The following is a 24451-nucleotide window of genomic DNA, read 5'->3' as shown; positions in this document are numbered from 1 at the left end:
AAGAAAGCAGGCTTTTCTTGGGGCTTTTATGCCTGCATTCATTACCAGTTCTGGGTTGCCACCTTCCTCAGGTCCAAGTCTAGGCTATCTGAGGCAAAAAGGAAACCCACAGAACTCACCACCAACTCATTCCTTGGGTCCTAAAATCCCTAGATGGGCTGTCTTCTTCTCTCCATCTTTCCAAGTCTTCATATGACTGTTTCATATAGAATGTCAAGAGTTTTTTGTTGTATTGAACCAGAGAAATAGCAAAAAGAATGTGTATCCCACCTTCTAGAAAGCAGAAGTCCTGGGCTTTAAAAAAAAAAAATCAAAGAATATAGAACAAAGGTAAAAACACTTTCTCAGTCTCACTCATAATCAAGAAAAAAGACAGTCTCAGGACCCAGGGATCTCTCTCTAAGGAAATACGACTCTTGGCTTTACTATCCTGTGGTCAACTGGGAAACTCCAAATACACACTTTAAAAAGAGTATTTTGAACTGCTTGTGTTCGTTCCTATTCATCGGGGTTTTTGTTTGTTCAAATTGAGCTCCACAGAACACGTTCCTCAAAATCACCTTGTGATGCTTATTAAAAATGCATTCAGGCCAACTGTGAGAGGAAGAGGAAAATGTGGACACAAACCAGGAGGAACACCATGTGAATCCTGAGGCAGAGACTGGAGTTATTCTGCCTTAAGCCAAGAGATGGCTGGCCACCAGCAGAAGCCAGAAGAAAGTATTTGGTAACCAGACTGATGGAATTTGAAGGAATTGGGAATTCTATGAAGAAAGTGGCTTCATCAAAGATCAAGCCCTGAGCCTTTGGAGTGGGAGCATTGACTCCAAGACTCTAGACTACCAGAGAACTAACACTAGGGAATATCAAATAGTGAGAACTCACATAAAGGAAACCGCTTGAATACAAGACCCGACATCACCCAACCACTGATAGCACCCTGTGCAGGACCCCTCATCTAAACAAAAAACAAAACAAAAATACAAATCATTAGCAGACAGGATTACCACCTTGCCCAGGATTACCAGCCTTGCCCATCAGAGGAAAAACAAACAAACAACAACAACAAAAAAAACTCAGCACAAATCTCACCCTATACAAAGCTTATACAAACCACTGGACCAACCTTAGGAGGGCAGAAACCAAAAGGAAGAAAGAATTCAACCTTTAAGCCTGGGGAAAGGAGACCCCAAACACAGTAAGTTAAAAAAAATAAATAAATAATGAAAATGCAGAGAAATACTACACAAATGAAGGAACAAGCTAGAAACACAAATAAATGAAGAGGAAATAGGCAAACTACCTGAAACAGAATTCAGAATAGTGATATACTATCACCATCACTATCACTATCACTAGATGATCAAAAACCTTGAAAACAGAATGGATAAAATGCAAGAATCAATTAACAAAGACCTAGAAGAATTAAAGAATAAACATACAGAGACAAACAACACAATTACTGAAATTAAAAATACTCCAGAAGGAATCAATAGCAGAATATCTGAAGCATAAGAACGAATCCGTGAGCTGGAAGATTAAATGGTGGAAATAACTTCTGAAGAGAAGAATAAAGTAAAAAGAATGAAAAGAGCTGAGGATAGTCTCAGAGACCTCTGGGACAATGTCAAATGCACCAACATTCGAATTATAGGGGTCCCAGAAGAAGAAGAGAAAAAGAAAGGGTATGAGAAACTTATTGAAGAGATTATAGTTGAAAATTTTCCCAACATGGAAAAGGAAATAGTCAATCAAGTTCAAGAGGTGCAAAGAGTCCCATACAGGGTAAACCCAAGGAGAAATGCACTAAGACACATACTAATCAAACTAACAAAGACTAAACACAAAGAAAGAATATTAAAAGCAGAAAGGGAAAAGCAACAAGTAACATACAAGGGAAACCCCATACACTTAACAGCTGATCTTTCAGCAGAAACTCTGCAGGCCAAAAGGGAATGGCAGGATATATTTAAAGTACTGAAAGGGAAAAATCTACAACCAAGATTATCGTACCCAGCAAGGATCTCATTCAAAATTGATGGAGAAATAAAAAGCTTTTCATACAAGCAAAAGTTAAGAGAATTCAGTACCATCAAACCAGCTTTACAATAAATATTAAAGGGACTTATATAGTTAAGAAATACAAAAGAAGAAAAAGATCTACAAAATCAACCCCAAACAGTTAAGAAAATGGCAATAGGAACATATATATATATATATATATATATATATATATATCAATGATTACTTTAAATGAAAACAGATTAAATGCTCCAAACCAAAAAAGACACAGACTGACTGAATGGATACAAAAACAAGACCCGTATATATGCTGTCTACAAGAAACCCACTTCAGACCTAAAGACACATATAGGCTGAAAGTGAGAGGACGGAAAAATATATTCCATGAAAATGGGAAGCAAAAGAAAGCTAGAGTAACAATCTTCATATCAGACAAAATAGACCTTAAAATAAGAGTACTATAAAGGACAAGGAAGGACACTGCACAATTATCAAGGGATCAATCCAAGAGGAAGACATAGCAATTGTAAATATCTATGCACCCAACATAGGAGCACCTCAATACATAAGACAACACTAACAGACATAAATGGAGAAATTGACAGTAACACAATAATAGTAGGAGACTTTAACACCCCACTCACACCAATAGACAGATGATCAAAACAAAAAATTAATAAGGAAACACAAGTAAATGATACATTAGATGAGATTGATCTCATTGATATCTTCAGGACATTCCATCCAAATGCAGAATATATCTTCTTCTCAAGTACACGTGGAATATTCTCCAGGATAGACCACACCTTGGGTCACAAATCAAATCTCAGTAAATTTAAGAAAATTGAAATTATAACAAATATCCTCTCTAACCACAGTGCAATGAGACTAGATATCAATTACAAGAAAAAAAAAACTGTCAAAAAACACAAACTCATGGAGATTAAACAATATGTTTCTAAACAAACAACAGGTTCCTGAAGAAATCAAAAGGGAAATAAAAAAGCCTCTGGAAACAAATGAAAATGAAAACATGACAACTGAAAACCTATGGGATGTAGCAAAAGCAGTTTTAAGAGGTAAGTTCATAGCAATACAATCCTACCTCAAGAAATAAGAAAAACATCGAATAGACAACCTAACTTTACACCTAAAACAACTAGAAAAAGAAGAACAAAAATAATCAAAATTAGTAGAAGGGAAGAAATCATAAAGATATGAGCAGAAATAAATGAAAAAGAAATGAAAGAAACAATAGTAAAGATTAATAAAACTAAAAGCTGGTTCTTTGAGAAATGAACAAAATTGACAAACCTTTAGCCAGACTCATCAAGAAAAAAAGAGAGAAGAATCAAATCAACAAAATTAGAAATGAAAAAGGAGAGGTTACAACAGACAATGCAGAAATACAAAGGATTTTAAGAGACTATTATGAACAACTGTGTGACAATAAAATGGATAACCTAGAAGAAATGGAGAGATTCTTGGAAAAGTTCAATCTTCCAAGACTGAACCAGGAAGAAATAGAAATTATGAACAACCCGATTACAAGCACTGAAATTGATGCTGTGATCAAAAATCTCCCATAAAACAAAAGCCCAGGATCAGACAGCTTCACAGGAGAATTCTATCAAACATTTAGAGAAGAGCTAATGCCTATCCTAAACTCTTTCAAAAAATTGCAGAGGAAGGAATACTTCCAAATTCATTCTATGAGTCCACCATCACCCTGATACCAAAACCAGACAAAGACAACACACAAAAAAGAAAACTACAGGCCAATATCACTGATGAACATAGATGCAAAAATCCTCAACAAAATTTTAGCAAACAGGATTCAGCAATACATCAAAAAGCTTACATACTATGATCAAGTTGGGTTTATTCCAGGGATGCAAGGATTCTTCAATATATGCAAATCAATCAATGTGATACACCATATTAACAAATTGAAGATAAAAACCACATGATCATCTCAATAGATGCATAAAAAGTCTTTGACAAAATTCAGCACCCATTTATGATTAAAACTCTTCAAAAAATGGGCATAGAACGAACCTTCCTCAACATAGTAAAGGCCATATATGATAAGCCTACAGCAAACATTATTCTCAATGGTGAAAAACTGAAAGCATTCCCCCTAAGATCAGGAACAAGGCAAGAGTGTCCACTTTCACCACTATTATTCAACATAGTTTTGAAAGTCCTGGCTACAGCAATCAGAGAAGAAAAAGAAATAAAAGGAATCCAGATAGGAAAAGAAGTAAGGCTCTCACTCTCTGCAGATGACATAATATTGTACATAGAAAACCCTAAAGATAGTATCAAAAAAATTACTAGAGCTAATCAGTGAATTTAGCAAAGTTGCAGGATACAAAATCAATACACAGAAATCACTTGCATTTCTATATACTAACAATGAAAAATCAGAGAGAGAAATTAAGGAATCAATCCCATTCACCATTGCAACAAAAAGAATAAAGTATCTAGGAATAAACTTACCTAAGGAGACAAAAGAACTGTACACAAAAAAATTATAAGACACTAATGAAAGAAATCAAAAATAACATAAACAGATGAAGAGATATTCCATGTTACTGGGTGGGAAGAATCAATATTGTGAAAATGCCTATACTACCAAATGCAATCTACAGATTCAGTGTGATCCCTATCAAATTACCAATGGCATTTTTCACAGAACTAGAACAGAAAATTTCACAATTCATATGGAAAACAAAAGACCCCAAATAGCCAAAGCAGTCTTGAGAAAGAAGATTGGAGCTAGAGGAATCAACCTTTCTGACTTCAGATTACACTACAAAGCTACAGTCATCAGAAAAGTATGGTACTGGCACAAAAACAGAAAAATAGACCCATGTAACAAGATAGAAAGCCCAGAAATAAAACCATGCACCTATGGGTACCTTACTTTGACAAAGGAGGCAAGAATATACAATGGGGCAAAGATAGCCTCTTCAATAAATAGTGCTGGGAAAACTGGACAGCTACATGTGAAAGAATGAAATTAGAACATTTCCTAACACTATACACAAAGATAAACTCAAAATGGATTAAAGACCTACATGTAAGACCAGAAACTATAAAACTCTTAGACAAAAACATAGGCAGAACACTTGATGACATAAATCAAAGCAAGATCCTCTATGACCCACCTCCTAGAGGAACGGAAATAAAAACAAAAGTAAACAAGTGGGACCTGATTAAACTTAAAAGCTTTTGCACAGCAAAGGAAACTATAAGCAAGGTGAAATGACAACCCTCAGAATAGGAGAAAATAATAGCAAACGAAACAACTGAGAAAGGATTAATTTCCAAAATATACAAGCAGATCATACAACTCAATACCAGAAAAACCAACAACCCAATCAAAAAGTGGGAAAAAGACCTAAACAGACATCTCTCCCAAGAAGACATAAAGATGGACAACAAACACATGAAAAGATGCTCAACATTGCTCACTCATTGCTCAATGCAAATCAAAACTACAATGAGATATCACTTCACACCTGTCAGAAAGTCTACAAACAAATGCTGGAGAGGGTGTGGAGAAAAAGGAACACTCTTAAACTGTTGGTGGAAATGTAAATTGATATAGCCACTATGGAAGACGGTATGGAGATTCCTTAAAAAAAAACTAGGAATAAAACCACTATATGACCCATCAATCCCACTCCTAGGCATATACCCAGAGGAAAACAAAACTGAAATAGACACATGTATCCCATTGTTCATTGCAGCACTATTTACAATAGCTAGAACATGGAAGCAACCTAGATGTCCACTGACAGATGAATGGATAAAGAAGTTGTGGTACATATACATAGTGGAATATTACTCAGCCATATAAAGGAACGCTTTTCAGTCAATTCTAATGAGGTGGATGAACCTGGAACCTATTATACAGAGAGAAGTAAGTTAGAAAGAGAAAGATAAATATTGTATTCTAATGCATATATATGGAATCTAGAAAAATGGTACTGAAGAATTTATTTACAGGGCAGCAATGGAGAAACAGAGGGAATGGACTTACAGACATGGGGAGAAGGAAGGAGAGGCTGAGATGTATGGAGAGAGTAACATGGAAACTTACATTACCGTATGTAAAATAGATAGCCAACAGAAATTTGCTGTATGGCTCAGGAAAGTCAAACACGGGCTCTGTATCAACCTAGAGGGGTGGGATGGGGAGGGAGATGGGAGGGAGGTTCAAAGGGGAGGGGGTATATGTATACCTATGGCTGATTCATGCTGAGGTTTGACAAAAAACAACAAAATTCTGTAAAGCAATTATCCTTCAATTAAAAAATAGATAAATTAAAAAGAAAGAAAAACAACAACAACAAAAAATGCATTCAGACCTTCCAAATCAGAGCCCAGGGCTGGAGACTTAGAATCAACATTTTAACAAGCAACCCCTGCCCTCAAGAGATTCTGGTGTACCTTAACATTTGACATGGAGAAGGCAATGGCACACCGCTCCAGTACTCTTGCCTGGAAAATCCCATGGACGGAGGAGCCTGGTAGGCTGCAGTCCATGGGGTCGCTAAGAGTCTGACACGACTGAGCGACTTCCCTTTCAGTTTTCACTTTCAAGCATTGGAGCAGGAAATGGCAACCCACTCCATCGTTCTTTGCCTGGAGAATGCCAGGGACAGGGGAGCCTGGTGGGCTTCCGTCTACGGGGTCACACAGAGTCGGACATGACTGAAGCGACTTAGCAGCAGCAGCATTTGAGAACCAGTGATCTAAGTCATTTCAGTTCAGTTCAGTCGCTCAGTCATGTCCGACTCTTTGCAACCCCAGGAATCACAGCACGCCAGGCCTCCCTGTGCATCACCAACTCCCGGAGTTCACCCAGACTCACGTCCATCGAGTCAGTGATGCCATCCAGCCATCTCATCCTCTGTCGTCCCCTTCTCCTCCTGCCCCCAATCCCTCCCAGCATCAGAGTCTTTTCCAATGAGTCAACTCTTCACATGAGGTGGCCAAAGTACTGGAGTTTCAGCTTTAGCATCATTCCTTCCAAAGAAATACCAGGGCTGATCTCCTTCAGAATGGACTGGTTGGATTCCTTGCAGTCCAAGGGACTCTCAAGAGTCTTCTCCAACACCACAGTTCAAAAGCATCAATTCTTTGGTGCTCAGCCTTCTTCACAGTCCAACTCTCCCACTCATACATGACCACAGGAAAAACCATAGCCTTGACTAGACGGACCTTTGTTGGTAAAGTAATGTCTCTGCTTTTCAGTATGCTATCTAGGTTGGTCATAACTTTCCTTCCAAGAAGCAAGCGTCTTTTAATTTCATGGCTGCAGTCACCATCTGCAGTGATTTTGGAGCCCCAAAAAATAAAGTCTGACACTGTTTCCACTGTTTCCCCATCTATTTCCCCATGATCTAAGTTAGTGTGTGATAAAATTACAGACCAGGTGTAGGATGAAGCTTTTATCACAGGCCTGGAGGCTATCCTTCAAGGGACTATTAATCATTAATCAGGGCCCTCCAGGCAGCAGTGATCAACCAGTTACTAATCCCCCTCATTGCCTTCACAGCCGGTCATTATTATGCTGCTTTGCACAAATGTCTGGAAAGTCCTCAGCCAGTGCTTTTCTATATTTCACTTGCTGCCCAGAGGTACCATTCTGCTAAAACCACCAAAGACCATGAAACTGGGTCCATTCAGTGAAAACAAATCATCCTTTTAAAATACATCATTTTAGATTACCTCCTGGAATCAACATCAAGCTTACTGATCTGTCCATTACGCTTCCTCTCTTGTTTCCTTTTTTGAAACCTATGATCACATTTGCCTGCCTTCAGGCCTCTAGCACCTCTCCTAGTAAATAAAAGTATCCATGAGAGTGGTTTCAGTTTGGTTCAGTAGCTCAGTTGTGTCCAACTCCTTGCGACCCCATGGACCACAGCACACCAAGCTTCCCTGTCCATCACCAATTCCCAGAGCTTGTTCAAACTCATGTTCACCAAGTTGATGATGCCATCCAACTAGTTCATCCTCTGTCATCCTCTTCTCCTCCTGCCTTCAATCTTTCCATCTTCAAGAGTGGTTTAGGGGTCTGATTTGCAAGCACTCCAAATACTCGGAGAGATGTAATTTGCCCTGACTGGAAAGTTGACCTTGCTTAATGCAATGAGATTCTTTTTTGATAACCATTTTACCCATCCTGGACTTCTCTTCCTTTACCAATGTTTGGTCTAGATTCTTTCTATTCAAAGTGGGGTTGGGGGAAGGGATAGCTATGGAGTTTGGGATGGACATGTACACACTGCTGTATTTAAAATAGGTAACCAACAAGGGCCTACTCTCTAGCACATGGAATTTTGCTTAATGTTACGTGGCAACCTGGATGGGAGGGGGATTAGGGGGAGAATGGCTACATGTCTATGTATGGCTGAGTCCCTTCACTGATCACCTGAAACTATCACAACATTGTTCATCAACTATACCCCAACACAACAAAAAAAGGTTAATTTAAAAAATTTAAAAAGAAATTGGTAAATATTAATAAAAAAAAAAAAAACCCAAAGTGGGGTTGGAAGTCCAGTTTCATCAGCATCACCTGGGAGCTTGTCAGAAGCACAGGATCTTGGGCCCCACCCAGACCCACTGAATCAGAATCTCCATTTTAACAAAATCTTGAAGTGATGCACATGCATGTTAAAGTTTGAAAAGCCCCAGGTTAGACTTTTCAGTATGAAAAATTTTCCTTGATAGAAAAGATAGGTACAAAGTGAACATAGAGGAGCTCTGCTCTGTCTTTATCATCCATCACTGTGTCACTTTCAATTGTATCCTTTTCTTTTTTTAAATTTGTTTTATTTTTTTTGAGAGCTAAGAGCTTTTATTCATGCAGAAAATATACTCACAATTTTCAAAATTATGATTCTTTTTTTATAAAAGGCATTTTCTAGATCACTGACTCAGAGTTTTACATATGTGTGTGTTAGAGACTTATGACACTGATAAATTTTCAATAAAAATAGAGAAAATATATTGTGAATATCTGAAGTGCACATTCACTAAAAAATACTGATTGATTGATTTGGCTGAGACAAGTCTTAGTCGTGGCATGTGAACACTTGGCTGTGGCCTGTGGGATCTCGTTCCCTGACCAGGGATTGAACCCCGGCTTCCTGTATTGGGAGTGCGGAGTCTTAGCCACTGGACCACTAGGGAAGTCCCCGTATCATTTTCTTGACTGTCTTCCTGCCCTTAACCTTACTGTGAAATGCTCTTTATGATGATCTTGCCAGTCTTTAAAAGCCCCAGGTCTACATCCAGTGTTGAGTCTTCTGAACAATTTATACAGGTCTATACCAGCCTCCTGCACTTATCAGTGACCTTGTGGGGCTCCTTCCCAAATTTAACCTTCTAAGAACTGAAGATAAGGGACTTTTCTTCATCAAGAATCTACAAAGTGCAGTGATTCTCTGCACAGAGAAATCTGTTGCAGTCCAGGGTACAGAGCACTCAGGAGTGGCTACATACCTCTCTCTCTGCACAGACCCTGAAACAAACCTAGATTTCCAAGATTGGCCCTAATATTGGCTCCTGAAGGATCTTGTTACTTATTCCAGAAAAGCAGACTATTCCATGTTTGGCTACCAGTGAGTGATACATGCTTTCTTAGGTAAGTACAGACCTGGGAGACCACACACCGCTTTCAAGTGTCCCACCCCAGCCCATTTGTTTCTGGGAGTCACACCTTGGTTTCTTTGCTTGTTCCTATACTGTTCCAGCTTCCAATTCTCATGCCCCCTGCTTGCAAGGCTATTTAGAGCAATCTGACAGCTTGGCATCCATGATGAGATACGAATATCCATGCTACCAGGGCTTACTGTAGCTCCTCCCAGAGCTTGCAAGCCTTGGGGTGCCCAAGTGGTTCTGGATTAGATGGGTATCCTCCCCAATTCTGTGCCATTCTCTGCTCCTGGGCCTCAAAGAGGAAAGAAAGCCCTGCTTTCTTTCAGTCTCTCAAAGTCTCCCTCAGGCAAGTCCAGAAACTCACGGTTCTCATTTGCTTAAGCACTGAAGTGAAAGGTCTAGAAAAGGAATCCATGCCATTTTATCCCCTCAGAACTCCTCTTGCCTTTGTCTAGCCCTCTTCACCACCAACAACTTATCTTTTCTCGTGTTTACAGAGCAAAAGGTCTTCCCTTGTGGCTCAGGTGGCAAAGAATCTGCCTGCAATGTGGCAGACCTGGGTTTGATCCCTGGATTGGGAAGATCCCCTGGAGAAGGGAAGGGCTATGCACTCCAGTATTCTGGCCTGGAGAATTCCATAGACTGTATAGTCCATGGGGTCACAAAGAGTTGGACACGACTGAGAAACTTTCACTTCACTTCACAGAGCAAAAGACTCCACAAATTCATATATATATTCATATATAGATGGATATAAAGACACTGTTAGGTGTTTGGGGGAGAAAGAAGGGGTATTGTATACTTTACCAGTGACTGGCCTCCAGTCAATTCAGCCAGAAGTGCCCAAATATCACTGAATTTTTTTAAGATTTTTTTAATATGGACCTTTTATAAAGTCTTTATTGAATTTATTCAATATTGTTTCTGTTTTATGTTTTGGTTTTTTGGCCCCGCAGCATGTGGGATCTTAGCTCCCTGACCAGGGATCAAACCTACGCCCAATGCATTGGAAGGTGAAGTCTTAACCACTGGACTGTCAAGGAAGTCCTTGCATTTGTTTAATTTCCAAACATTCAGGGAATTTCCCAGTTATCTTTCCAATTATTGATTTCTACTGTAATTCTTTTTCTACTGTGGTCAGTAAACATGCTCTGTACTATATTCATCTTTATAAATTTATTGATACTTTCATTATGGTCCAGCATGGTTTCTCATGCTGAATATCCCTCATCCACTTGAAAAGACTGTGTCTTCTGCTGTTGTTGGAGGGAGAGAGCTGTGAATGTTAATTAGGACAAGTTGTTTGATGGTATCTTAATGACCATCTACTTTTTCTATTGATGACTGAGAGAGGAGTGCTAAAGGCTTCAACTATAATTGTGGATTTGTTTATTTCTCCTTTAAATTCTACCAGGTTTTGCCTCACATATTTCACAGCTCTGTTATTAGGGGTACACACATATTCAGAATGATGACTTCTTATGGATTGAGCCTTTCATCATTATGAAATATCCTTCCCTATCTCCAGTAATACTCCTTATCTTAAAGTCTGTTTTCTCTGATGTTAATATAATCACTAGATTTCTTCAGCTTCATGTTTGTGTAGTATATATTTTTCCTTGTCCTTTTACTTTTTTTTTTTTTGGCAGCACCATGCAGTTTTCAGGATCTTTGGGGCTCCCTGCAGTGGAAGTGCTGTGTCCTAACCACTGGACCTCAAGGGAATTCCCTGTGTTTCTACTTTTACCCTAGTATTTAAACTATTAGACTGGGTTTCCCTTTCCTATAGGGAAGACTACCTATTTCTGTATTGCCAGGCTGACAGCATCTAGCTTTCATTTGGAGTGTTTACCACAGTCCCTGTAATTATTGATATGGTTGTTTCTAAATCTCCCATCTTGGGATTTCTTCATATTTGTCCTATTCTTTCTTTTTTCCCCCTCCTTTTCTCCCTTCCTTAACATTTCCTGAGTATTTTTAGTATCCTATTTTGGCTTTTTAGCCATATGTCTTATTTTATGTTTTAGTAGTTGATCTGAACACCACAGTAGGAATCCATAACTTATCACAGTGTACTTTGAATTAATACTGTACCAGTTCACATAAAATGTAACAGCCTTTTAACAGCACACTTCCCTTTACTCCTTTCCTTCCCATTGTAATCTTGTTTTCTACTTCTAAATAGATTACAAATTCCACAAGACACTGTAATTCTTTTTGTTTAAAATACTCAATTGTCTTTTCAGTACATTAAGAAATGAAAAATGAGTCTTTTATGTTTACCCAGACATTAACATGTCCAGTGCTTTTCATTCCTTCACATAGCTCTGAATTTCCAGCTGGTATAATTTCCCTTAAGTCTGAAGAATTTCCTTTAATAATTCTTATGGAACAAGTCTGCTGGGGATGAATTACAATTGGTTCTCATTACTGAAAGTTCTGTAGTTATGTTCTATAGAGTCACCATGCACACTGAGTTAATGAAGCCTGAACCAGTGCCTCTAGGGCAAATACAAGGTTAGGGTTCTGCTACCGTCTGGTCAAAACATGGTCATCAATGGATCAATAAGTAACCCTGTTTTATGTGTTTCCATTTAAAGATAACTTACTTAATATACCGACACATGTACTTTCTCTGTAAGGCACGTCAAGCCTTCTTGCACTTGGGAACACTAGTCAGCACTTCAGCACAGCCTTGAGGGTCATTTTAAATAGCAAAATCACCAATAAAAACGTGGCAGTAAACAGACCACAGAAACGACACTTTTTTTTTTTTTTAACAACATGAGAGCTGAAACAAGAAGGCATTGCTTTGCTTGACCTCAGCTGGGAATGTGCACTTTGGGAATTCAAAATTTTGCCACTCTGTGCATGTCTCTGAATGACTTCAAAAGTGCCACAAGAGCGTTGATTTGGGGGGTTACAGATAAATTTCAGCCAGTAGGTGAATTTGTAAATATGGAATCCATGAATAATGAGAATTGACAGTATCTGATCTTTCTAGAATTTGTTATCATCCTTTAAAGAGTGTTGAGCTTAGTTCTAGCAGTTCTCACTCATCTGATGCCTGAAAATAATTGTTCCATATATTTTGTTTACTTACATATGTTCACAGCCAGAAGGTAAATCTGATGCCCATCACTCTATCATGCCCAAGCCATCCCTGAATTTGGAAAGGAAGATGTAAACTCTGTATTCAGTCTCCCAACAAGTATTGTGTGGATGTGAATGAAGAGGTGTCCAGGGGTACCTTTGCAAAATTTGTTTATTGTATAAATGACTACTTTTTAGCATCCTGTTAGGTGTTGTGAAAAATGAAGAAGAGTAAAAACTCTGCTCTTCTTCCTAAGGAGTTTTCATTTCAGAAGACAAGATGTCATACATGAAATGTCAGCATTTCTCTCACTACAGTCCTGATTGCTGGCCTTAACTCTGTTCCCCTGCAAGCCCTGCCCACAAAACTGTTACAGAGATGTCTTCAGGCTGAGGGATCAAGCAAAATCTCCACTGGATACAACACTCTCAAGTTGCCCTATTACACGTGGGTCCTATTAATACATTTGACATTTGGGGTGACCAACTGATTCTGCTTTAACCAGAACTTTCTCAGGAAATTCTATGTCCCAGGAACCCCATCAGTCCCAGGAAACTAGACTAATCAGCCACTGTAGCCCATGTTCCCCACAGATTTCCATTGCTTGGACATGGTTTTTCCAGTAGTCATGTATGGATGCGAGAGTTGGACTGTGAAGAAGGCTGAGCACCGAAGAATTGATGCTTTTGAACTGTGGTGTTGAAGAAGACTCTTGAGAGTCCCTTGGACTGCAAGGAGATCCAGCCAGTCCATTCTGAAGGAGATCAGCCCTGGATGTTCTTTGGAAGGAATGATGCTGAAGCTGAAACTCCAGTATTTTGGTCACCTCATGTGAAGAGTTGACTCATCGGAAAAGACTCTGATGCTGGGAGGGATTGGGGGCAGGAGGAGAAGGGGACGACAGAGGATGAGATGGCTGGATGACATCATCGACTCTATGGATGTGAGTTTGAGTGAACTCCAGGAGATGGTGATGGACAGGGAGACCTGGTGTGCTGTGATTCATGGGGTCGCAAAGAGTTGGACACGACTGAGCGACTGAACTGAACTGAATTCAAAAAAAGGTGTAATATGTGGAGTACAGAGGAATGATCTCTAGTCCTCAAATACTTTTTTTTTTAACCTGCAGTGTCACATGGCTCATAATTCCATCAGAAATAATGATGCTGGGTTGGTGGCATTCTATTGGAAATTCTTGTTAAAATGCAAATATTTCTGGAAATCATGACATTAAACAATTATCAATTATTAATATGCGATGGGAATTTAACAGATCAGCCAGTAGAGACCAGGACTATGAGAGAACAAGAAAGATTAGATTTGACAGAAGGCTGCCAGTTTTAAGTAAGTGGTAACACCTCCCTTTTCCAAGTGTTGGGCAAGACAAGTAGTGGTTCTTTACTTGTTTGTTGTTGTTCAGTCACTAAGTTCTATCCAACTCTTTGCAACCCCACGGACTGCAGCACACCAGGCTTCCCTGTCCTTCACCATCTCCCGGAGTTTGCTCAAACTTATGTCCACAGAGTTGGTGAAGCTATCTCATCCACTGTCACCCCCTTCTACTTTTGCTTACAATCTTTCCCAGAATCAGAGTCTTTTCCAATTAGTCAGCTCTTCCCATCTGGTGGCCAAAGTACTGAGGCTTCAGCTTCAGCATCAGTCCTTCCAATGCCTATTCAGGGTTGATTTCCTTTAGGACTCACAGGTTCGATCTCCTTGCAAGGAGTCCAAGGGACTCTAAATGTCTTCACCAGCACCACAGTTCAAAAGCATCAATTCTTCAGTGCTCAGCCTTCTTTATGGTGCAACTCTCACATCCATACATGATTACTGGAAAAAACATAGCTTTGACTATAGGGACCTTTGACAGTAAAGTGATGTCTCTCATTTTTAATATGCTGTCTAGGTTACTCATAGTGTTTCTTCCAAGGAGCAAATGTCTTTTAATTTCATGGCTGCAGTCACCATCCACAGTGATTTTGGATCCCAAGAAAATAAAATCTGTCACTACTTCTCCACTTTTCCCCTTATATTTGCCATGAAGTGGTGGGACCAGATGACATAATTTTAGTTTTTCTAATGTTGAGTTTCAAGCCAGCTTTTTCACTCTCCTCTTCTACCCTCATCAAGAGGCTCTTTAGTTCCTTTTCACTTTCTTCCATTAGAGTGGTAACATCTGCATACCTGAGGTTGTTGATATTTCTCCTGGCAATTTTGATTTCAGCTTGTGATTCATCCAGCCTGGCATTTCACATGATGTACTCTGCATAGAAGTTAAATAGCAGGATGACAGTATACAGCCTTGTCATAGTCCTTTCCCAATTTTGAACCAGTCAGTTGTTTCATGTAATGTTCTAACTTTTGATTCTTGACCCACATACAGATTTCTCGGGAGACAGGTAAGGTCGTCTGGTATTCCCATCACTTTAAGAATTTTCCACAGTTTACTGTGATCCACACATTCAAAGCTTTAGTGTAGTCAATAAAGCAGAAGCAGATGTTTTTCTGGAACTCCCTTGCTTTCTCCATGGTCCAATGAATGTTGGCAATTTGATCTCTAGTTCTTCTGTCTCTTTGAACCCAGCTTGTACACCTGGAAGTTCTCCGTTCATGTACTGCTAAAGCCTAGGTTGAAGGATTTTGAGCATAACCTTGCTAGCATGTGAAATGAGCACAATTGTCTGCTATCTTGGGAAGATGGCTTGGAGAAGGAAATGGCAACCCACTCCAGTATCCTTGCCTGGAAAATCTCATGGACAGAGGCGCCTGGTGGGCTGCAGTCCATGGGGTCGCAAAGAGTCGGGCATGACTGAGTGACTAACACTTACTCACTTTGAACATTCCTTGGCATTGGCCTCCTTTGTGATTGGAATGAAAACTGATCTTTTCCAGTCTGAGGCTACTGATTTTTTCAAAATGTGCTGACGTAGTGAGTGCATCACTTTCACAGCATCATCTTTTAGGAATTGAAATAGCTCTGCTGGAATTTCATCACCTCCACTCCATTCTTTGTAGTAATGCTTCCTAAGGCCCACTTGACTAGGTGAGTGACAAGGCCATTGTGGTTATCCCGGTCATTAAGACATTTTTGTATAATTCTTCTGTGTATCCTTGCCACCTCTTCTTAATCTCTTCTGCTTCTGTTTGGCCCTTACCTTTTCTGTTTTTTATTATGCCCATCCGGCATGAAACATTTCCTTGATATTTCCAATTTTCTTAAAGAGATCTCTAGTCTTTCCCAATCTACTGTTTTCCTCTACTTCTTTCCATTGTTCATTTAATGGCTTCTTATCTCTCCTTGCTAATCTCTGGAACTCTGCATTCAGTTAGGTATAGCTTTCCCTTTCTCTCTTGCTTTTTGCTTATCTTCTTTCCTCAGCTATTTGTAAAGCCTCCTCAGTCAACGATTTTGCTTTCTTGTGTTTCTTTTTCTTTAGGATGGTTCTGGTTACTGCCTCCTACACAGTGTTAGGTATCTCTGTCCATAGATTTTTCAGGCACTCAGTCTACCAGATCTAATCCCCTGAATCTATCTTAACTGCCAATATAAGGGGCTTTGATTTGGGTCCTATCTGACTGGCCTAGTCATTTTCCCTACATTCCTCAATTAATCTACAGGCTAGGAGTCAGCCAATCAAGGCAACGTAGAGGCAAGGAGTGAGCCAAACAGGGCAAACTACAGGCTAGCAGTCAGTCAATCAAGACAAACCATAGTCTAGGAGCTCGCCAATCAAGGCATACTACAGCCTAGGAGTCAGCCAATCATGAGAAAGTACAGGTTAGCTTTCAGCCAATCAGGGCAAGCTACAGGCTGGGGCTTCCCTGGTGGCTCAGGGGTAAAGAGTCTACATGCAAAGTAGGAGCCACAAGAGAAGGGGGTTTGATTCTTGGGTCTGGAAGAACCCCTTCCAGAGGGCATTGACAACTCACTCCAGTATTCTTAGGTGGAGAAGCCCATGGACAGAGGAGCCTGGTGGGCTACAGTCGAGGTCCCAAAGAATCCAACATGACTGAGAAACTGAGCACGCACGCATGCCTGGCAGTATCCACCTAGGACCAGCCACAGATCATCCCCTCTAGATAAGACCATCAAAATAAATAAGTAAATCACAGTAACAAGAACTACCTTTTATTGAGTGGACTCTAGGTCAGAGAGTGTTGGAAGGGATTTATAGACATAACCCCATGAAATCCTCACCACCACTCTGTAACATGGGGACCATTACTATAAATGAGGAAACAAAGCCACAGAGAGGTTAAAAATGTAGTCCAGGTCACAGAATTACAGAAGAATTCAAATTCAGGTTTTCCTGACTATGCAGGAACTTTAGATTTTTTTACCTTCAACTTTTTATTATGAAAAACTTCAGGCATATACAAAAGTGGAGTGAAAATCTCAAGACCCTGCTGTGCCCCTAGCTTGAGTGACTATCAATTCAAGGCTAATCTCATTGCATCTATACCCACATTTACTTCTCCTCCTCTGGATATTAAAGCAAACAATAGACATCATTATTCCAGTATAGTTCTCTAAAATGACTCTTTTTAAAAGCATAGTCACAACATTTTATCACACCTAAATATTAACAAATATTCATCAAAGATTCAATCAGTATTCAAATATCCTTGATAGGTTCATGAATTTTTACAGATATTTTTTGTTCCTATCAACATTTAGAGAAGACCACATAGTGCAAATAGTTGGTGTATCTTTTAAGTCTCTTTTAATCTATAGGTTCCTCCACCAATTATTTTTTTCTACTGGAACTTTTTCTTGCAGATGTCGGCTGGTTTCGACTGGAGAGTTTTCCACTATCTATGGATTTTGGTGATTATATCCCAGTAGTATCCTTCAAGAAAACTGGTAGTTAGATGTAGAGATTCATTGATGATTAATTTTTTGGCAAGAGAGCTTCATAGGTGGTGCTGTGTGTTTTCATCAAAAGTATGTAATATCTGGTTATCTCTCTTCTTGTGATGGTAACAGCCATTAATGAGCATTGTCTAGATCCATTATTTCATTGTTGTTCCCGTTGTTCAGTCACCAAATCATGTCCAACACTTCGAGACCCCATGGACTGCAGCATGCCAGGCTTTCCTGTCCTCACCAGCTCCCAGAGTTTGTCCATGTTCATGTCCATTGTGTTGGTAATGTCATCCAGTCGTCTCATCCTCTGATGCCCTCTTCTCCTGCCCTCAATCTTTCCCAGATCAGGGTCTTTTCCAATGAGTTGGCTGTTTGCATCAAGTGGCCAAAGTATTAGAGTTTCAGTTTCAGTCCATTGAATGAATATTCAGGGTTTATTTCCTTCCTTATTTCATTTCTGCTGCTGCTGCTTCTAAGTCGCATCAGTCGTGTCTGACTCTGTGCGACCCCATAGATGGCAGCCCACCAGGCTCCCACGTCCCTGGGATTCTCCAGGCAAGAACACTGGAGTGGGGTGCCATTTCCTTCTCCAATGCATGAAAGTGAAAAGTGAAAGTGAAGTCGCTCAGTCGTGTCTGACTCTTAGCAACCCCATGGACTATAGCCTACCAGGCTCCTCCATCCACGGGATTTCCCAGGCAAGAGTCCTGGAGTGGGGTGCCATTCCTTATTTCATTAGGGATTGTCAAATGGCGATACTCTGTAATCCCTTTTTCACTCATTGGCTCATGTACTTCTATAAACAAAAACCTCTTGTCACCAAGTTTTTAGTTACACTAAATGCTATATGTATAGAAGAGACTGCAGTGACAATGTTGCTGGTGTAGGTCTCCATGTGCACCTCAGGCTTGGGCTCCCTGTGTTTACAATCACACCTCCAGCCTTTCTTTCCTAAGTATATCTTGCATACTAGTGTGTCTGGGTCCAGCCTTGACCACAAGAAATTGGGAGAAAGATTTTTAAATCTATGAAGTATAAATCCAGGGACTTGCCTGTCAATCTAATGGACGTCACCTTCCAGTACAGGGGATGCAAGTTTGATCCCTGGTCAAAGAGCTAAGATCCCACATACCTCATGGCCAGAAAAAAAAAAAAAAAAACATAAAACAGAAGCAATATTGTAACAATTTAATAAAGAGTTTAAAAATGGTCCACATCAAAAATATTTTTAAAATAAAATATAAAATATAAATTCAGGAGGGTCAACCTCCATTTAAATAGAATTTCAGAAAGAAAGAAAAACAGTTGAGGGGAGGAAGTAATGTTTTAAAAAAGAAGAAAAATTCTAACTGAAAACTTCAGTTTGAAAAGACCACTGAGTTGTAAGTAGAATGAAAGACAAAACACTTGTGTATAAGCACAGCTTGTGAAATTTTAAGATTTCAAGAATAAAGGGGTGAGCCTTAAAACTTCTGGTGAGAAAAGAAGTCTACAAAGAAATGACAATCCTCATTAGCAGCACTTAAATGCTAAAACAACAACAACAAACACAAAAATATTTGTAAAGTTAGAGAAAATGACTTTGAATGTAGAATTCTATATTAGTTAAATATAAGAACAAAATAGACATTTTTAGACATGAAGTATGAAAGAAATGGCAACCCACTCTAGTATTCTTGCCTAGAGAATCCTGTGGACAGAGGAGCCTGGTGGGCTGCTGTCCATAGGGTCACACAGAGTCGGACACGACTGAAGTGACTTAGCAGCAGCAGCAGACATGAAGTAAGTCAGAAGTTTTAACTCCCAGTTACCTCCTCTGAAAAAATTAATTACTTGAGGATGTACTCCAGCGATCAAAAAAACAAATCTAAGAAAGAAGACCTGGGATCTAAGGAGAAGAAATTCTAAGCCAGGAACACAATGGAAAAAATTCTAAGATGGCAACTGTGAAGAGGGGAGGCCTGGAAAGAGTCAGTAGATGTCAGAGCATTTAACAAGTTGTCCATCCAAACAGTTGGAAGAAACGAGTAATATCATGATAAAAACACAAAAACCTTTTGCCAACAACAACAACAAAAAAGACAATTAGAAACTCTAAGAAAAACACACTTCCTCCAAAAGTCATGACCCACATATAAAACAATGTAAAATGTGGCGTGACAAAGCAACTGGTGGACTGTAAGCAAAGAGAAATGATTTGAACTGGAAATTTGTGCTATTCTCCCCTTCAAGTGTTTTTTTAAAATAAGATCATATTACATATACTTCCCAGCATCCTGTCTTTTCCACTTAACAATACTTTGAAGAATCTCTCTAAATCTGTTGCTATAGACCTAATTCTTCATTGTTAATGGACAATACTCAGTGATGTAGATGCACCAGATTTCTATGCTATTAACGACTGATTGGAATTGATTCTATTTCCTTTTTTTGCCACTGCAAACTGAGCTACTGCTAACATCCTTATACATATATCTTTGTTTATATAGTAGTGTTACTATTTCTGTTGGTACATTTCTTTTTCTTTTTTTTTTTTTTTTTTTGGCCCCGTAGCATGTGGGATCTTAGTTTTCCAACCAGGGATCGAACCTATGCCCCTCACATTGAGAGGTGGAGTCTTAACCACTGGACCATCAGGGAAGTCCTATAGTACTTTTCACTTTAAACTTTATATACTGTTTGAATTTTTGCCATCAACAACTATTAATTTTATTTAGGACAAAGCAACTATTCATTTTATTTAGGGTTTTGAAATTACATGCATCTGAATTCAGACCCACTAAGGCTCAGAATCTGCTGGTGGAAGTGTGAGGTAATGCACCCCACTTTGAAAAATTATTCAGCATAATTAACCAGACTTGAGCATGCACAGCCCTATGACCCAGCAGCTCTACCCTTTAGCACATCCAATGCAAATGCATACACACGTGCCCCGAGAGATATGGGCAACGTTGTTCTTATCACTTCTATTTGTAATAGCTCAAAACAGAACACTACAAATGTCTAACAACAGTAAAGATAAGTAAGTTGTGGTATATCCCTACACTAAAACACTGTACAGTAGCTCTTCTAAAAACTGTGGTCTGTGGGCCCCTGGGGAATCCCTAAAACCCTTATGTGGATCCTGAAGGTCAAAACCCTTTTCACAATAAGACTAAAAGGATATTTTCCTTTTTCACTACATGGACATTTGCACTGATGGTGCAAAAGCAAAGGTAGATCAAAAAAAAATTGCTGGTGCCTTAGCACCTCATGCGAAGAGTTGACTCATTGGAAGAAAACTCTGATGCTGGGAGGGATTGGGGGCAAGAGGAGAAGGGACGACAGAGGATGAGATGGCTGGATGGCATCACTGTCTCGATGGACGTGAGTCTCAGTGAACTCCGGGAGTTGGTGATGGACAGGGAGGCCTGGCGTGCTGCGATTCATGGGGTCGCAAAGAGTCGGACATGGCTGAGCGACTGATCTGATCTGATCTGATCTAGCACATGTTAAGGCAGCAATACCAACTGTATCACTATTCACTGCGTTCTTCACCCCCACACACTCCCAGTAAACAAAGCCCTTGATGAAACAGTATAAAAGTTAATTGTATTAAATTTCAACCATTGAGTACAGTTACAAAATTTTCCATGTGATGAAATAGGGAGCACGCATAAAGCACATCTGTTACGTATCAATGTGCAATCGTTGCCTGAAGGAAAAGTACTTGTTTTTGTGAGCTGAATTAGACACTTTTTTCATGGAACACCATTTTTGCTTGAAAAGAAGACCCACAGACAGACTATAATTATTCAGACTGAGGCTTTTGGCAGATAGCTCCTTGAAAATGAGTGAAGTGAGTCTGTCACTTAACTGACAGTGTTTGCTACCAGTGATAACAATGGAGACAATGGAGCTTTCAAATAAAAATTCCAATTTTTGCTCTAACCTCCTCATCTCCAAGATGACCAAGGAAAGAAAGAACTGTGGTAATGCCCCAAAGGGCCATGGCCACATACAACCTATTCGCTGTACCAACTGTGCCCAATGTGTGCCCAGGGATAAGGCCATTAAGAAGTTTGTCATTTGGAACATCGTAGATGCCACAGCCATCAGGGACATTTCTAAAGCGAGTGTTTTTGACACCATGTGCTTCCCAAGCTGTATGTGAAACTACATTACTGCATGAGTTGTGCCATTCAGAGTAAGGCAGTTGGGAATCCAGGAAGTCCAGAAGGACCCAACACCTCCATCACGATTTAGACCTGTGGTTGCTGCCCCATAGCTTCCACCAAAGCCCATGTAATGAGCTAAGTCCTTAAAGACTGAAGAAATACTGTTCCCTGAAAAGATAATAAAATGGAAATTACATTTTAAAAAATTCAAATTTGGGGAAACCTATCCACCACTATGGGGGCTTTCCTGGTGGCTCAGACAGTAAAGAATCTGGCTGCAATGCGGGAAACCCAGACTCCATCCCTGGGTCGGGAAGATCCCCTGGAGAAGGGAATGGTAACCCACTCCAGTAATCTTGCTTGGGAAATGCCACGGAGAAAGGAGCCTGGTGGGCTACAGTCCACGGGGTGGCAAAAGAGCCAGACATGACACAGCAACTAACACTTTCACTTTCTTCATCCACCACCGTGAGTTTGACAGCTTCCCAAATGGTTAAAGACTTTGCTGATGGGACCTGTGCTAATAGTAACAAATGTGATTTTTTTGCTACTGTATAGTAAAATGTGTTAATATTTGGAAAGTCTGCACACCTCAGTGAAACAATATTTTCCAAATGACCAATAGAGAATGTTGTAAAATCAAGCATGGGTGAAAGATTGATTCAAAGTGCAAGATAGATCAATGGGATTTTTCTAAAGCAATTGTATCCAAGAATAACTGACACACAATAAACTGCACATATTTAAAGTATAATTTGTTAAGTCTTGACATATGTCAACACCTATGAACCCAGCACTATAATCAAGATAATGAGCATTTCTAAAACCCCAAAAGTTAGCTCATGCCTCTGTGTAATCTGTCTCTTGCACCTCTCTCTCCTTCCCACACCATCCAGAGGCAACCACTGATCTGTTTTGTTGTGTGTATTAGTCGCTCAGTCGTGTCCAACTCTTTGCGACCCCACAGACTACAGCCCGCCAGGCTCCACTGTTCATGGGATTTACAGGCAAGAATACTGGAATGGGTTGCCATTCCCTTCTCCAGGATATCTTCCCGAGCCAGGGATCAAACCCAGGTCTCCTGCATTTCAGGCAGATTCTTTATTGCCTGAGCTGCTTTGTTAATAGAGATTAGTTTACATTTTCTAGAATTTTATGTGAATAGAATCATATAGTACATACTCTTTTGGTCTAGCTTCTTGTACTTAGCATATTGTTGCATGTAGTATTCCACTGTGTGGGTACATCACAATTTATCCATTCACCTATTGATGGACATTTGGGCTGTTCCTAGGTTTGGTCTACTATAAATGAATCTGCTGTGGACATTCTTGTACAAGTCTTTGTATGTACATAGACTTTGATTTCTCTTGGGTAAATAACCTAAGAGTGAATATGGTAGGTGTATGTTTAACATTTCTAGAAACTGACAAACGTTTTCCAAAGGGAGCTCCTGACCTTTAATCAACCTTTAAGCAAGGACTGTTTCTCATCTATCCAGCTCAGGGTCAACTTGACAACAGAAGGTTAATTAACCAGCCACTGATAAAGTAAATGAAAATGACCTGAAATTCTCTGAAAGGTTTGGACCAGCCTGCTCCACTCATCACAGATAAATCAGTAAATAGGTACTGCATTCCTGTGTGCAATGCCTCATAGGGAGACATTGTTGTGGATAGAGAAGCAAGTACCACTGACTGCCTGGAGCTGTACTAGAAGGTAGGGACTCATCAGTACCTAAGACCCACGGCTTATCCTAGTTCATAGTCTAGAGGGGAAGACAGACACTTGGATGATGATAACAAAAGATTGTCAAATTCTAAGACAGAGATGAGCACAAAGTGTTATGGGAGCATAAGAGAGTGGATATGAGCTGGAGTGGGGAGGTAAGGGAAGTAGTTTGGTGCCTAGGAAGATGCTTAAGAGGAGGAATGTCAGGTGGGTCCTGAGGGTCACCAGTTTACCTGGTAGTAAAGAATGGAAGAAGGATGCCACTGCAGGTAAAGGAGATAGCATGAAGAATGGACAACATGGATGCATGTGTTTGCACCTATCTAGGGAAAGAAATGGCTGGAGCATCAGAGTGACAGATGGGGCCTGAAAAGCCAACTAGGGCCATGAAAACCACACCAAGGGGTTTTCCCTTCACCCTGACAAGTATGTCTTCTGCCTTCCAAGCAAACAGATATTATCTTCTGCCAACATTCCCATCTCCACTTGCCTGGACAGAACTTTCCCATCCTCTTCACTTCCTACCCAAACTGGATCAACTTTATTCCTTACATCATGCATTTACACATTTACCAAATGTACTGGGTGCTTTGCAACATACTAATGTCGTGTCTCCTAGGCCGGCTTATTTGTATCTATTGCTAATTGACATGCAGAACTCAAAAGATGACAAATCCTTCTGCCCCATCACCATTCCTGTGGCCTCTGGGGTTTGGCCAAGACCTCTGGAACCCAGGCCCTCCCAGCAGCACACAGTGTCAGTCTTCTGATATATTTGCCCAGACTCTCATTCATACTCACTGCCACATTTCTCCCTCTTTTTTGTTCTAGAAAATACAATTATTTTCATTAAAATGCGTTATATATATATTAACATGTAATGAATTTGATATTTTT

At 39.8% G+C, this 24451-nt stretch overlaps 1 pseudogene; it reads left to right on the top strand.

Annotated features, from left to right (window-relative positions):
• The first annotated feature begins 21612 nt into the window (after window positions 1-21612).
• On the top strand, window positions 21613-21954 carry LOC102275370 (small ribosomal subunit protein eS26 pseudogene; annotated as a pseudogene).
• Window positions 21955-24451: the final 2497 nt, after the last annotated feature.

Source organism: Bos mutus, chromosome X (assembly GCF_027580195.1).
Source record: "Bos mutus isolate GX-2022 chromosome X, NWIPB_WYAK_1.1, whole genome shotgun sequence".
In the NCBI taxonomy this organism is placed as follows: domain Eukaryota; kingdom Metazoa; phylum Chordata; class Mammalia; order Artiodactyla; family Bovidae; genus Bos; species Bos mutus.
Note: the sequence above shows the minus strand (reverse complement) of the source record. Positions and strands in the feature narration are given on the sequence as shown.